Below are 13,374 nucleotides of genomic sequence, written 5' to 3'. Positions count from 1 at the left end.
TATAGTTAACGGGAGGCACGGTGGTATAGTGGTTAGCATTGTGTTCACTGTAAGAACGTTCATGAACTGATTCCCAGTTCACCAGTCTTCTTGTGTTGCGTTTGCATGTTCTCCACGTCTCTGTGTGGGTTTTCTCTGGCTTTAAATGAAGTTTGTTCAAATTAAAGTAAAGAACTATTTCAAAGCAGTTTCCAAAAAATGTATTCATTTGAATGTTTCTACATTAAGTCTTTTTGAAGTTGGCAAATTTCTCAGGTCTCAAAGTCGGTTCAACAAGGAAATGTTTCTGCAAATATAAACTTAAAAAAATAAAAGAATTCAAACAGCTTCTCCTTCTTGTTTCCTTGTTTTTATTTAATGAAGCACAAGCAACATGACAGAGTTACGTTCTTTGACAACACGTCTCCACTTCCTTCCACTCTCCAGAAACAGAGCTAAAATAGCTCTGGTGCGAACGCTACCATCTTGTGCTCATGATGTCATTCGAATGCATGTTCTCAACCAATCAGGAGTCAGTCTCATTTGTCCATCATGAAAAGTCACGGTCCATTTTGATATCATCAAATAACTCATCAAAACAAAACTTATCAGAAATATGAACACTTGAATAAACTTCAGGAAAAGTTGCTTCAGAAGATAAGAATGCAAAACTGAACTAATAAACAACTTGAAACTTAAATACAGAATGAAAAATAATTACAGATAAAGAAAAGAAATAACAAGATAGGATAAAACATTACATAACAAAGGAAAAGACAATTAACAAAGTCAAACAAAATTAAAACCATAAACATGTGTTTTCCATACCAAATCAATAAAATATTGTTATACTTTTGTAAAAATGTTTATTTCATATACAACTTTTAATATATAAGGTAGAGCTTGTAATCGGTTGTTTGGGAAGGTTCTGAGATGACCGCTGTTTTGAGTTGTCCTTGAATCTCTCCTCCTCCGTTTACTGGTCAAACCAAGTGTCAATCTGTTTTTCGCCAATCAGAGAAGAGTATTCCAAGCTTACAGGTGTGCTAGGGGGCCGGACTAAATAAGTAGGAAGGAAAACATGAAAACCGGAAATACACCGGAGATGCTAACAGTTAGCTGTAGGTTCAGGAAGTTAACCTGAGCTAATGAGCTAAAGCTACTAGCCAAAGTTATTACCAGTGTGTATTGTGTTAAAACTGAAGTGTAGGTTGGGTTTTGTAGCTGATTTCCACTCAGTCACTTAACTTAGCTACACAGACGCCATTTTTAAAATGGAGTCTTATTTGTTAGCTGTTAGCTTCACCTGTGGGGACCAGAAGAAACTGTGGGAAACTGTTTCTCAGTGAGTATGGACACAACATGGAACATCTTCATTTCTGCCTCTTTCAAAGTAACAGTAGAAAGTCTGTTTAAAACTCCTTTTGCAATCGCGTCCCGTGACGCAAGGTGTGTTTTTTTATCGATCAGCGTCAAACATTTGTATTTAAAGAACTGTTTCTTACAGCTAGGTACTAATGCCACATATCTGTAGAAAGCTAAGATTCTTCTGATTCCACTGATGTAAACCATTTAAAGATCCGATCACCACAGCCGATACAATCAACGTAACAGTCAGACAACTTACCAAAAAAAATGATTAAGACAGTCGACATCACTCACCTAAGAAGCATGATATTAATCCACAGATCGATAACATTCCAACAAAAACGGTGTTGGTACATTGATAAAGGTCCAGACGATCGAATCCAGTAACATAATCACTCCATAGCACACTATTAAAAGCTAAGATTCAGTAACATAATCACTCCATAGCACACTATTTCATCAAAGAATAGCCACAGCCAGCTGATGCGTAATCTCAGAGTAGCCAGCAGCTAAGTGCCAACTTTGACTTTTTTTCCGTCGTAACTTCTGTTAGAAAGTAAACACAGCGGCTCTCTGGATTTCAAAATGGAGGGTGCACTCTAACCTTTAGATGGACAGCTCATTCGACCCAATTGGAGAAGGCAGGGGTTGTCCACATTCGGCAAAAGCCAACGAGAGCCCTCGTTTACAGACAGTGCGCGCCCTTCTTCTGACGTGGCGAGGCTCAGCCAACTGCAGTCGATTTTTGTTATGACTGACTTATCGTTTAGCCAATTACATTTTCCAGGAAGTACATGTCCTCCGACCTGATAGATAACTATCAACACACAGCAAGTCACTGCACAACAGCGAACACGTGCTTCCAGAGCATCTCATCTCCGTGCGTAACAGTAAGTGAGCACTGGTTTTGAGATCGGTGCGTAAAAGTTCGGGGGCGTTGCTGTGAGATCCGTGTGCAGAATTCAGTCTTGCTATGGAGCGTTTTGAAGCTACACTATGGAGAAACGTTTAGAGAAATGAAACTTGATGACCGAACAAGCAAAGGGATCTGTGTTATCGGCGTGACAGCGACAAGTCTGATGATGACGTATCAGAGGAAGACAGCGACACGTCGTTTGACTACGAGGCAGACGCCATGTTTCAGGAAGGACGAGACATTACTCTTGACAAGTACGTATTTTATTATAATAAATAACTAAATTACTGTGTGTGTGTGTGTTCGTGTGTTTTTTTAGGATTTGCTGTTGATTAGTAAAAGGTCTGGATTTAGATGTGGGAGAGATAATAGTTGTCTTTGTTTGAGAATTAGAATGTGCATATAGATGGTAGAGAGATGAGTGTGCCTTTGTGTGTCGAGATGAATGTGAACAGATATGCATATAGGTGTGGGTGTGGTGCCTCTGTACGGCTCTTCTAATAGCTCCCGATTAATTTTTCTTTTCCCACATAGGTCCATCGAGGTTCATGGGTGCTGACATCCTGATAGGGCACTACAAAGTCCTCCACAAGCCTCCTCCTGCAGTCGTGACTGCTACAATGGCTGGCATGTATCCAAAAATTTGAAAGATGTATATTTGAATAAATTTTTAACCATATGACCAGTTTTGTCTCCTTTATATAAAAGTATGATTTTTAGTGTAAAAGTAGCCTTTTTAGCCTATTTGGTTACCATGGGTACCAAGGGTCCTTTGGAGCCTCCAAATGGCCTTTTTGGAAAACGCCCAGACATGCCCTTAGTAAAACATCTGTAAAATATTCATTTTCTTTGGTATTGTGTTCAAATTTGAACTTGAGCTAGTCAAGGCTTCATGCTAGGGTCCCATTGGGTTTTCCAGCTCATGAGTCCCAGCTATAGTCAGCAGCAGGCATCTGTTTACCAAAAATATTCAGGCGAAAATAAAAACCTTCTACCTCACTGTGTGCCAACTGCTATTACTCAATGCAAGTAGCACTTATAGTTATTCTGACTATTGGGTAGGGAAGATCAGAATGTTACCTTTTAAAAAGAGACCAAGATCATGCATGTACTCCAAATGGTTCAAGAACAGCTTTCAATTTAATTTGGGTGTCCTCAAACAGGCGTTTTAGGTGATTTTCACCCGTTTCTTAAGAGGTTATCAATATCACAATGACAACTGATTTAATTACAGAATATGATACGTTTACACAAGAAATAAAAAATATACAAGTTTTATCCCTAGAAACAAACTGAGAGCCCTGAACACCACACAGACTTCCTTGCATCAATAATATTAATGTCCCTAATATTCTTCATTTGTTGCTTTATGTACAGAATCACTGTATCAACAACATTAAAGAAAGAGAGAGTGAGAAAATACAAAATATAAAATCTTGAAGGTTAATATCAGAAGTTTCTTTCGGAAGCGCTATGCTGCCACAATTGTAATTTATGTACATATGGTTCCCTTCCTCCAAATCTTATCTTTTCTTATCTATCGTACCGTAAAGATTTATTTTTTACTGACTTTATTTTCTGCAATAAACCAAAACACAGTGGAAGAGTCCCATTGGCTTCTTGTAGAAGGATCCATGGTGATGCTAACTTCCTGGCTGGCCTACAAATATTCTCTCTTTACTCAGAGTTGTACAGACAACATGGTAGTTTTCTCACTCTGTGTAGGAACAGCAGGGGAATCACCAGACTACCAGGGAGGGAGAGGAAGGCACCAATTGATGATGGTAAACAGTGGTCGACCACCGCTTCAGAAATGCCCACTGCATAGCCAACCAGAATCCCCACAAACCACAATAAGAGCACCATCAGTATGGCCATGGTGGTTTTAAAGGCCCTCTGCTTGAATTGGTCAGCCCCGCCCCCCTCCCCTGGCCCTGGACGTTTTAGAGCATGGAGGACAGAGAGGCTGCAGAAAGAGACGACTATCAAGGAGAGGACTAAGACGCTGAACACTGGGATGTTGATTAATTCCTCCGCACACTCATAAAACACAACAAACACTGCAGCGCACAGCAGCAAAGCAAACCCACTGCTGATGTAAATGATTTTAACTGCATTCCGATTTCGCAGGCGCAGGTAGATGATGGGATGGACGACAGCCAGGTAGCGATCGATGCTGGTCAAACATTGATAAAGCAATTGTCCAGGGAAAGAAACAGAAAAAGCTATTTTAAAGGCAATCCACACTGATGGAAGATCAGCATAAGTGATCCAAACGTTGAGAATGGCCACTATGACATTTAATATCTCGATAGCGACCAGGTGGTAGGTTAAGATATCAAAGTGGCTCAATGTTGCACCAGGACCTCGCTGCCGCCAACGTTGGTGGCCCACAAAGAGGACGAGGATGCAGAGTGGGAGGATGAGGAGGATTTTGGTGATGGTGAAGATGACCATGGCAACCTGGAAGGGGCCGACAAGGCAGTTGTAGCTTTGATTGGAGTAGGAGACGTTGACTGACATGACTCGTCTGAAGAGGAAGAAAAATAATATGATCTGTTAATTTATTTAAAAGAAATACGGCTGTGAAATTGAGCATCATTTACAACATATTCACAGCATATTTACTTATTGCTCTGTGTCTCTGATCAGAAACTACCTTAAGATGTTTTTCAGTCTGTTATTGTGAAAGTGCCGCAGGTAGCACTGGCTGCGATAAGGGAAAACCTAAAAGGGTGTATCGGAAAAAGGAATTATAATACTAAAATAATTATTATTTAAGAAAAGCAGAATCCAGAAATATTCAATATGACACATACCTTTGTCTTCAGTAGGTCTTGTGTGTGTTCTTGCGTTCAAGTCCTGATGTTTTCTAACCATTAAGCTCATGAGACGGACAAATGGGAGCAGGGCTGTGGTTGGTTTTGTTTGCATGTTGCGTAAACTATATGTTTTGCTGTTTAAACAGTGCTTCATGTAAACATAACTAAACAAATTTACTTTCCATAGAAGACATTAGCTAAATCATGTGAGGTGTGAAATGGAACCATGTGTAATAAACCTGTGGTACTAACTTATCTACTGTGTAATATTTGTCCATTTAGAGACAAAGCTTAGTTGACTGTGTACTGCACTTTCAAATCAAGCACATATGGCTCTGAATCTTATGTTACAGCAAAGTTATCCAGGAGTCAAAGGTAGAGAACACAACTGCCTCCTCTAGATTTAGAAACATCTCTGAAGACGCGTCTATTATAGTTAACAGGAGGCACGGTGGTATGGTGGTTAGCATTGTGTTCACTGTAAGAATGTTCGTGAACTGATTCCCAGTTCACCAGTCTTCTTGTGTTGCGTTTGCATGTTCACCACGTCTCTGTGTGGGTTTTCTCTGGCTTTAAATTAAGTTTGTTCAAATTAAAGTTAAGAACTATTTCAACAGAGTTGACAAAAACTTAATTCATTTGAATGTTTATACATTAAGTCTTTTTGAAGTTGTCAAATTTCTCAGGTCTCAAAGTCTGTCTACCAGGAAATGTTTCTGCAAATATGAACTTAAAAAGATAAAAGAATTCAAACAGCTTCTCCTTCTTGTTTCATTGTTTTTATTTAATGAAGCACAAGCAACATGACAGAGATACGTTCTTTGACAACTCGTCTTCACTTCCTTCCTCTCTCCAGAAACAAAGCTAAAATAGCTCTGATATTAACACTACCATCTTGTGCTCATGACGTCACTCGGATGCATGTTCTCAACCAATCAGGAGTCAGTCTAAGCTGTCAATCGTGGAAAGTCACAGCCATTTTGATATCATCAAATAACTCATCACAACCAAACTAATCAGAAACATGAACACTTGAATAAACTTCAGGAAAAGTTGCTTCAGAAGATAAGAATGCAAAACTGATGTAATAAACAACTTGAAACTTAAATACAGAATGAAAAATTGTTACAGATAAAAGAAAAGAAACAAAATAAGAAAAAACCACATAAAAAAGAAAAAGATATTTAACAAAGGGAAACAAAATTTAAACTATAAAATTGTATTTTTGATACCAAATCAATGAAATATTGTTAGAATTTTGAATTTTTTAAAATTTAATATATACATTTTAATATATAAGGTAGAGCTTGTAATAAGTTGTTTGTGAAGGTGCTTTGATGTCCGCTGTTTTGAGTTGTCCTTGAATCACTCCTCCTCCGTTTACTGGTCAACCCAACTGTCAATCTGTTTTTCGCCAATCAGAGAAGAGTATTCTGAGCTAGCAGGTGTGCGAGGGGGCGGGACTAAATAAGAAGGAAGGAAAACATGAAAACCGGAAATACACCCGAGATGCTAACAGTTAGCTGTAGGTTCAGTAAGTTAACCTGAGCTAATGAGCTAAAGCTACTAGCCAAAGTTATTACTAGTGTGTATTGTGTTAAAACTGAAGTGTAGGTTGGGTTTTGTTGCTGATTTCCACTCAGTCACTTAACTTAGCAACACAGACGCCATTTTTAAAATGGAGTCTTGTTTGGTAGCTTCACCTGTGGGGACCAGAAGAAACTGTGGGAAAGTGTTTCTCAGTGAGTATGGACACAACATGGAACATCTTCATTTCTGCCTCTTTCAAAGTAACAGTAGAAAGTATGTTTAACTAGCCTGATGTTGTCAGAATGTGAGTCTGAGACCGCTCCAATGGGCTGTGATTATGGGGCGTGTTTCAACTGACCAGGAAGTAAAATTCCTCTTCGCTCAATTGGATAGACCTACAACCAATCAGAGCAACGTAGTATGTGACGTATGCTAAGCAACGCATTGTGAGTTATTTACTGGGTTCACACCGGACGCTTCAGCGCAGCGCCAAGCCTTAAATAACAGCTGGCTCCCATCCACTCCCATGTTAAAACTTTGTGCCGGTCACACCGGAGGCTGAAGCACCGCGAGGCAGCCTTGGCGCAGCGCGGTGCTTCAGCCTCCGGTGTGACTGGCACAAAGCCGTGCAGCGATCTACTGGATCAACGGGTGATATTATTAGCGCTGCCCGGCGGTTCAGCGTCGCTTCAGTGTCCGGTGTGAACAGCCAAGCGCCGGGGCGATAGGGATTAGCGCGGTGCTTTGGCGTCGCCTCCACGTTCTGTGTTCCTCTTTCAAAATGAATGCGCTGTCGATGTCTTCTAAAACAGACTCAATGGCAGCATCTACACATCTCAGCTTGCCAGCGGCAGGCATGTTTGTTGAAAACGAATTCAACCCAAGGGCACTTTGATGACGTGGTTGATTACGTTACCGTTGATCATCTGTCAATCATCGTATAAAGCCCGCCCTGACAATCTGATTGGCCCGGTCGGGCATAATTTTTCCTCAACGGAGCGACTCCAGACCGAACTGCCCGACCAAAAATGTTGTGGGCGGGGCTAAATTCGTCTGGCATCCAGGCTACTGTTTAACAATATCACAATGACAACCGATCTAATTACAGAATATGTTACGTTTACACATAAAATAAATAATATACAAGTTTTATCCCTAGAAACAACCTGAGAGCCCTGAACACCACACAGACTTCCTTGCATCAATTATATTAATGTTCCTAATATTCTGCATTTGTTGCTTTATGTACAGAATCACTGTATCAACAACATCAGAGAAAGAGAGAGTGAGAAAATACAAAATAGAAAATCTTCAAGTTTTATAACAGAAGTTTCTCTCGGAAGTGTAAAGCTGCCACAATTGTAATTTATGTACATATGGTTCCCTTCCTCCAAATCTGATCTTTTCTAATCTATCGTGCCGTAAAGATTTATTCTTTACTGACTTTATTTTCTGCAATAATCCAAAACACAGTGGAAGAGTCCCATTGGCTTCTTGTAGAGGAATCCATGGTGATGCTAACTTCCTGGCTGGCCTACAAATATTCTCTCTTTACTCAGAGTTGTACAGACAACATGGTAGTTTTCTCACTCTGTGTAGGAACAGCAGGGGAATCACCAGACTACCAGGGAGGGAGAAGAAGGCACCAATGGATGATGGTAAACACTGGTCGACCACTGCTTCAAAAAAGCTCAGGGCAAAGCCAACCAGAATCCCCACAAACCACAATAAGAGCACCGCCAGTATAGCCATGGTGGTGTTAAAGGCCCTCTGCTTGAATTGGTCAGCCCCGCCCCCCTCCCCCGGCCCTGGACGTTTTAGAGCATGGAGAACAGAGAGGCTGCAGAAAGAGACGACTATCAAGGAGAGGACTAAGACGCTGAACAATGGGATGTTGATTAATTCCTCCGCACACTCATAAAACACAACAAACACTGCAGCGCACAGCAGCAAAGCAAACCCACTGCTAATGTAAATGATTTTAACTGCATTTCGATTTCGCAGGCGCAGGTAGATGATGGGATGGACGACAGCCAGGTAGCGATCGATGCTGGTCAAACATTGGTAAAGCAATTGTCCAGGGAAAGTAACAGAAAAAGCTATTTTAAAGGCAATCCACACTGATGGAAGATCAGCATAAGTGATCCAAACGTTGAGAATGGCCACTATGACATTTAATATCTCGATAGCGACCAGGTGGTAGGTTAAGATATCAAAGTGGCTCAATGTTGCACCAGGACCTCGCTGCCGCCAGCGTTGGTGGCCCACAAAGAGGACGAGGATGCAGAGTGGGAGGATGAGGAGGATTTTGGTGATGGTGAAGATGACCATGGCAACCTGGAAGGGGCCGACAAGGCAGTTGTAGCTTTGATTGGAGTAGGAGACGTTGACTGACATGACTCGTCTGAAGAGGAAGAAAAATAATATGATCTGTTAATTTATTTAAAAGAACCTCTCTCTGAAAAATGGGAAAGATATTTTTACTAATACCTGAGTTTACAACTGTGAAATTTAGCATCATTCACAACATATTCACAGCATATTTACTTATTGCTCTGTGTCTCTGATCAGAAACTTCCCCTGTTCCACATTAAAATACCTTAAGATGTTTTTCAGTCTGTTATTGTGAAAGTGCTGCAGGTAGCACTGGCTGCGATAAGGGAAAACCTAAAAGGGTGTATCGGAAAAAGGAATTATAATACTAAAATAATTATTATTTAAGAAAAGCAGAATCCAGAAATATTCAATATGACACATACCTTTGTCTTCAGTAGGTCTTGTGTGTGTTCTTGCGTTCTGGTCCTGATGTTTTCTAACCATTAAGCTCATGAGACGGACAAATGGGAGCAGGGCTGTGGTTGGTTTTGTTTGCATGTTGCGTAAACTATATGTTTTGCTGTTTAAACAGTGCCTCATGTAAACATAACTAAACAAATTTACTTTCCATAGAAAACATTAGCTAAATCATGTGAGGTGTGAAATGGAACCATGTGAAATAAACCTGTGGTACTAACTTATCTACTGTGTAATACTTGTCCATTTAGAGACAAAGGTAAAGCTTAGTTGACTGTGTACTGCACTTTCAAATCAAGCACATATGGCTCTGAATCTTATGTTACAGCAAAGTTATCCAGGAGTCAAAGGTAGAGAACACAACTGCCTCCTCTAGATTTAGAAACATCTCTGAAGACGCGTCTATTATAGTTAACGGGAGGCACGGTGGTATAGTGGTTAGCATTGTGTTCACTGTAAGAACGTTCGTGAACTGATTCCCAGTTCACCAGTCTTCTTGTGTTGCGTTTGCATGTTCTCCACATCTCTGTGTGGGTTTTCTCTGGCTTTAAATGAAGTTTGTTCAAATAAAAGTAAAGAACTGTTTCAAAGCAGTTTCCAAAAACTTAATTAATTTGAATGTTTCTACATTAAGTCTTTTTGAAGTTGGCAAATTTCTCAGGTCTCAAAGTCGGTTCAACAAGGAAATGTTTCTGCAAATATAAACTTAAAAAGATAAAAGAATTCAAACAGCTTTTCCTTGTTTCCTTGTTTTTATTTAATGAAGCACAAACAACATGACAGAGATACGTTCTTTGACAACACGTCTCCACCAACTTCCACTCTCCAGAAACAGAGCTAAAATAGCTCTGATGCGAACGCTACCATCTTGTGCTCATGATGTCATTCGAATGCATGTTCTCCACCAATCAGGAGTCAGTCTCATTTGTCCATCATGAAAAGTCACGGTCCCTTTTGATATCATCAAATAACTCATCACAACCAAACTAATCAGAAACATGAACATTTGAATAAACTTCTGGAAAAGTTGCTTCAGAAGATAAGAATGAAAAACTGATGTAATAAACAACTTGAAACTTAAACACAGAATGAAAAATTGTTACAGATAAAATAAAAGAAACAAAATAAGAAAAAACATTACATAAAAAAGAAAAAGATATTTAACAAAGGGAAACAAAATTTAAACCATAAAATTGTATTTTTGATACCAGATCAATGAAATATTGTTAGAATTTTGAATTTTTTAAAATTTAATATATACATTTTAATATATAAGGTAGAGCTTGTAATAAGTTGTTTGGGAAGGTTCTGAGATGACCGCTGTTTTGAGTTGTCCTTGAATCTCTCCTCCTCCGTTTACTGGTCAACCCAACTGTCAATCTGTTTTTCGCCAATCAGAGAAGAGTATTCTGAGCTAGCAGGTGTGCGAGGGGGCGGGACTAAATAAGAAGGAAGGAAAACATGAAAACCGGAAATACACCCGAGATGCTAACAGTTAGCTGTAGGTTCAGTAAGTTAACCTGAGCTAATGAGCTAAAGCTACTAGCCAAAGTTATTACTAGTGTGTATTGTGTTAAAACTGAAGTGTAGGTTGGGTTTTGTTGCTGATTTCCACTCAGTCACTTAACTTAGCAACACAGACGCCATTTTTAAAATGGAGTCTTGTTTGGTAGCTTCACCTGTGGGGACCAGAAGAAACTGTGGGAAAGTGTTTCTCAGTGAGTATGGACACAACATGGAACATCTTCATTTCTGCCTCTTTCAAAGTAACAGTAGAAAGTATGTTTAACTAGCCTGACGTTGTCAGACTCACAATTCTAGTCAGAATGTGAGTCTGAGACCGCTCCAATGGGCTGTGATTATAGGGCGTGTTTCAACTGACCAGGAAGTAAAATTCCTCTTCGCTCAATTGGATAGACCTACAACCAATCAGAGCAACGTAGTATGTGACGTATGCTAAGCAACGCATTGTGAGTTATTTACTGGGTTCACACCGGACGCTTCAGCGCAGCGCCAAGCCTTAAATAACAGCTGGCTCCCATCCACTCCCATGTTAAAACTTTGTGCCGGTCACACCGGAGGCTGAAGCACCGCGAGGCAGCCTTGGCGCAGCGCGGTGCTTCAGCCTCCGGTGTGACTGGCACAAAGCCGTGCAGCGATCTACTGGATCAACGGGTGATATTATTAGCGCTGCCCGGCGGTTCAGCGTCGCTTCAGTGTCCGGTGTGAACAGCCCAGCTCCGGGGCGATAGGGATTAGCGCGGTGCTTTGGCGTCGCCTCCACGTTCTGTGTTCCTCTTTCAAAATGAATGCGCTGTCGATGTCTTCTAAAACAGACTCAATGGCAGCATCTACACATCTCAGCTTGCCAGCGGCAGGCATGTTTGTTGAAAACGAATTCAACCCAAGGGCACTTTGATGACGTGGTTGATTAAGATGCATTTATTCATCCCAAACACATGCACAGTCATGCAAAGGCACACTCATGCAGGTAGGGAAATTTAATCTCTGCTTTTGACCCATCTTGTGCAGTACACACAGAGCAGTGAGCAGCCGCGTACAGGCGCTCGGGGAGCAGATGTTGGGGGAGTAAGGTGCCTTGCTCAGGGGCACTAGACAGGGTAGGGAGACTCTTGGATTTTTGGACAGATCAATCCAGGTTCGTCTTTTGTTGTCTCTCCGTGGAGTCGAACCAGAGACGAACCAGAGACCTTCTCTGCCCATAGTCCAAGTTTCTGCCACTAGACCACCGCCTCTCCTTAAGATGATCAACGTTACCGTTGATCATCTGTCAATCATCGTATAAAGCCCGCCCTGACAATCTGATTGGCCCGGTCGGGCATAATTTTTCCTCAACGGAGCGACTCCAGACCGAACTGCCCGACCAAAAATGTTGTGGGCGGGGCTAAATTCGTCTGGCATCCAGGCTACTGTTTAACAATATCACAATGACAACCGATCTAATTACAGAATATGTTACGTTTACACATAAAATAAATAATATACAAGTTTTATCCCTAGAAACAACCTGAGAGCCCTGAACACCACACAGACTTCCTTGCATCAATTATATTAATGTTCCTAATATTCTGCATTTGTTGCTTTATGTACAGAATCACTGTATCAACAACATCAGAGAAAGAGAGAGTGAGAAAATACAAAATAGAAAATCTTCAAGTTTTATAACAGAAGTTTCTCTCGGAAGTGTAAAGCTGCCACAATTGTAATTTATGTACATATGGTTCCCTTCCTCCAAATCTGATCTTTTCTAATCTATCGTGCCGTAAAGATTTATTCTTTACTGACTTTATTTTCTGCAATAATCCAAAACACAGCGGAAGAGTCCCATTGGCTTCTTGTAGAGGAATCCATGGTGATGCTAACTTCCTGGCTGGCCTACAAATATTCTCTCTTTACTCAGAGTTGTACAGACAACATGGTAGTTTTCTCACTCTGTGTAGGAACAGCAGGGGAATCACCAGACTACCAGGGAGGGAGAAGAAGGCACCAATGGATGATGGTAAACACTGGTCGACCACTGCTTCAAAAAAGCTCAGGGCAAAGCCAACCAGAATCCCCACAAACCACAATAAGAGCACCGCCAGTATAGCCATGGTGGTGTTAAAGGCCCTCTGCTTGAATTGGTCAGCCCCGCCCCCCTCCCCCGGCCCTGGACGTTTTAGAGCATGGAGAACAGAGAGGCTGCAGAAAGAGACGACTATCAAGGAGAGGACTAAGACGCTGAACAATGGGATGTTGATTAATTCCTCCGCACACTCATAAAACACAACAAACACTGCAGCGCACAGCAGCAAAGCAAACCCACTGCTAATGTAAATGATTTTAACTGCATTTCGATTTCGCAGGCGCAGGTAGATGATGGGATGGACGACAGCCAGGTAGCGATCGATGCTGGTCAAACATTGGTAAAGCAATTGTCCAGGGAAAGTAACAGAAAAAGCTATT

The 13,374-nt window shown here is 40.9% G+C and overlaps 1 long non-coding RNA gene across 1 annotated transcript; it reads left to right on the top strand.

The window, feature by feature from the left end:
* The first annotated feature begins 2,147 nt into the window (after positions 1 to 2,147).
* LOC128430336 (uncharacterized) lies at positions 2,148 to 2,942 on the top strand. The gene is made up of 2 exons (XR_008334002.1): positions 2,148 to 2,517; positions 2,798 to 2,942. It is a non-coding gene; the product is annotated as an uncharacterized LOC128430336 (long non-coding RNA).
* The last annotated feature ends 10,432 nt before the right edge of the window (positions 2,943 to 13,374 follow it).

The sequence above is a fragment of the Pleuronectes platessa genome, chromosome 23 (genome assembly GCF_947347685.1).
Source record: "Pleuronectes platessa chromosome 23, fPlePla1.1, whole genome shotgun sequence".
Lineage (NCBI taxonomy): Eukaryota > Metazoa > Chordata > Actinopteri > Pleuronectiformes > Pleuronectidae > Pleuronectes > Pleuronectes platessa.
The sequence above is the reverse complement of the archived record's forward strand: the minus strand, read 5'-3'. Positions and strand labels throughout refer to the sequence as shown.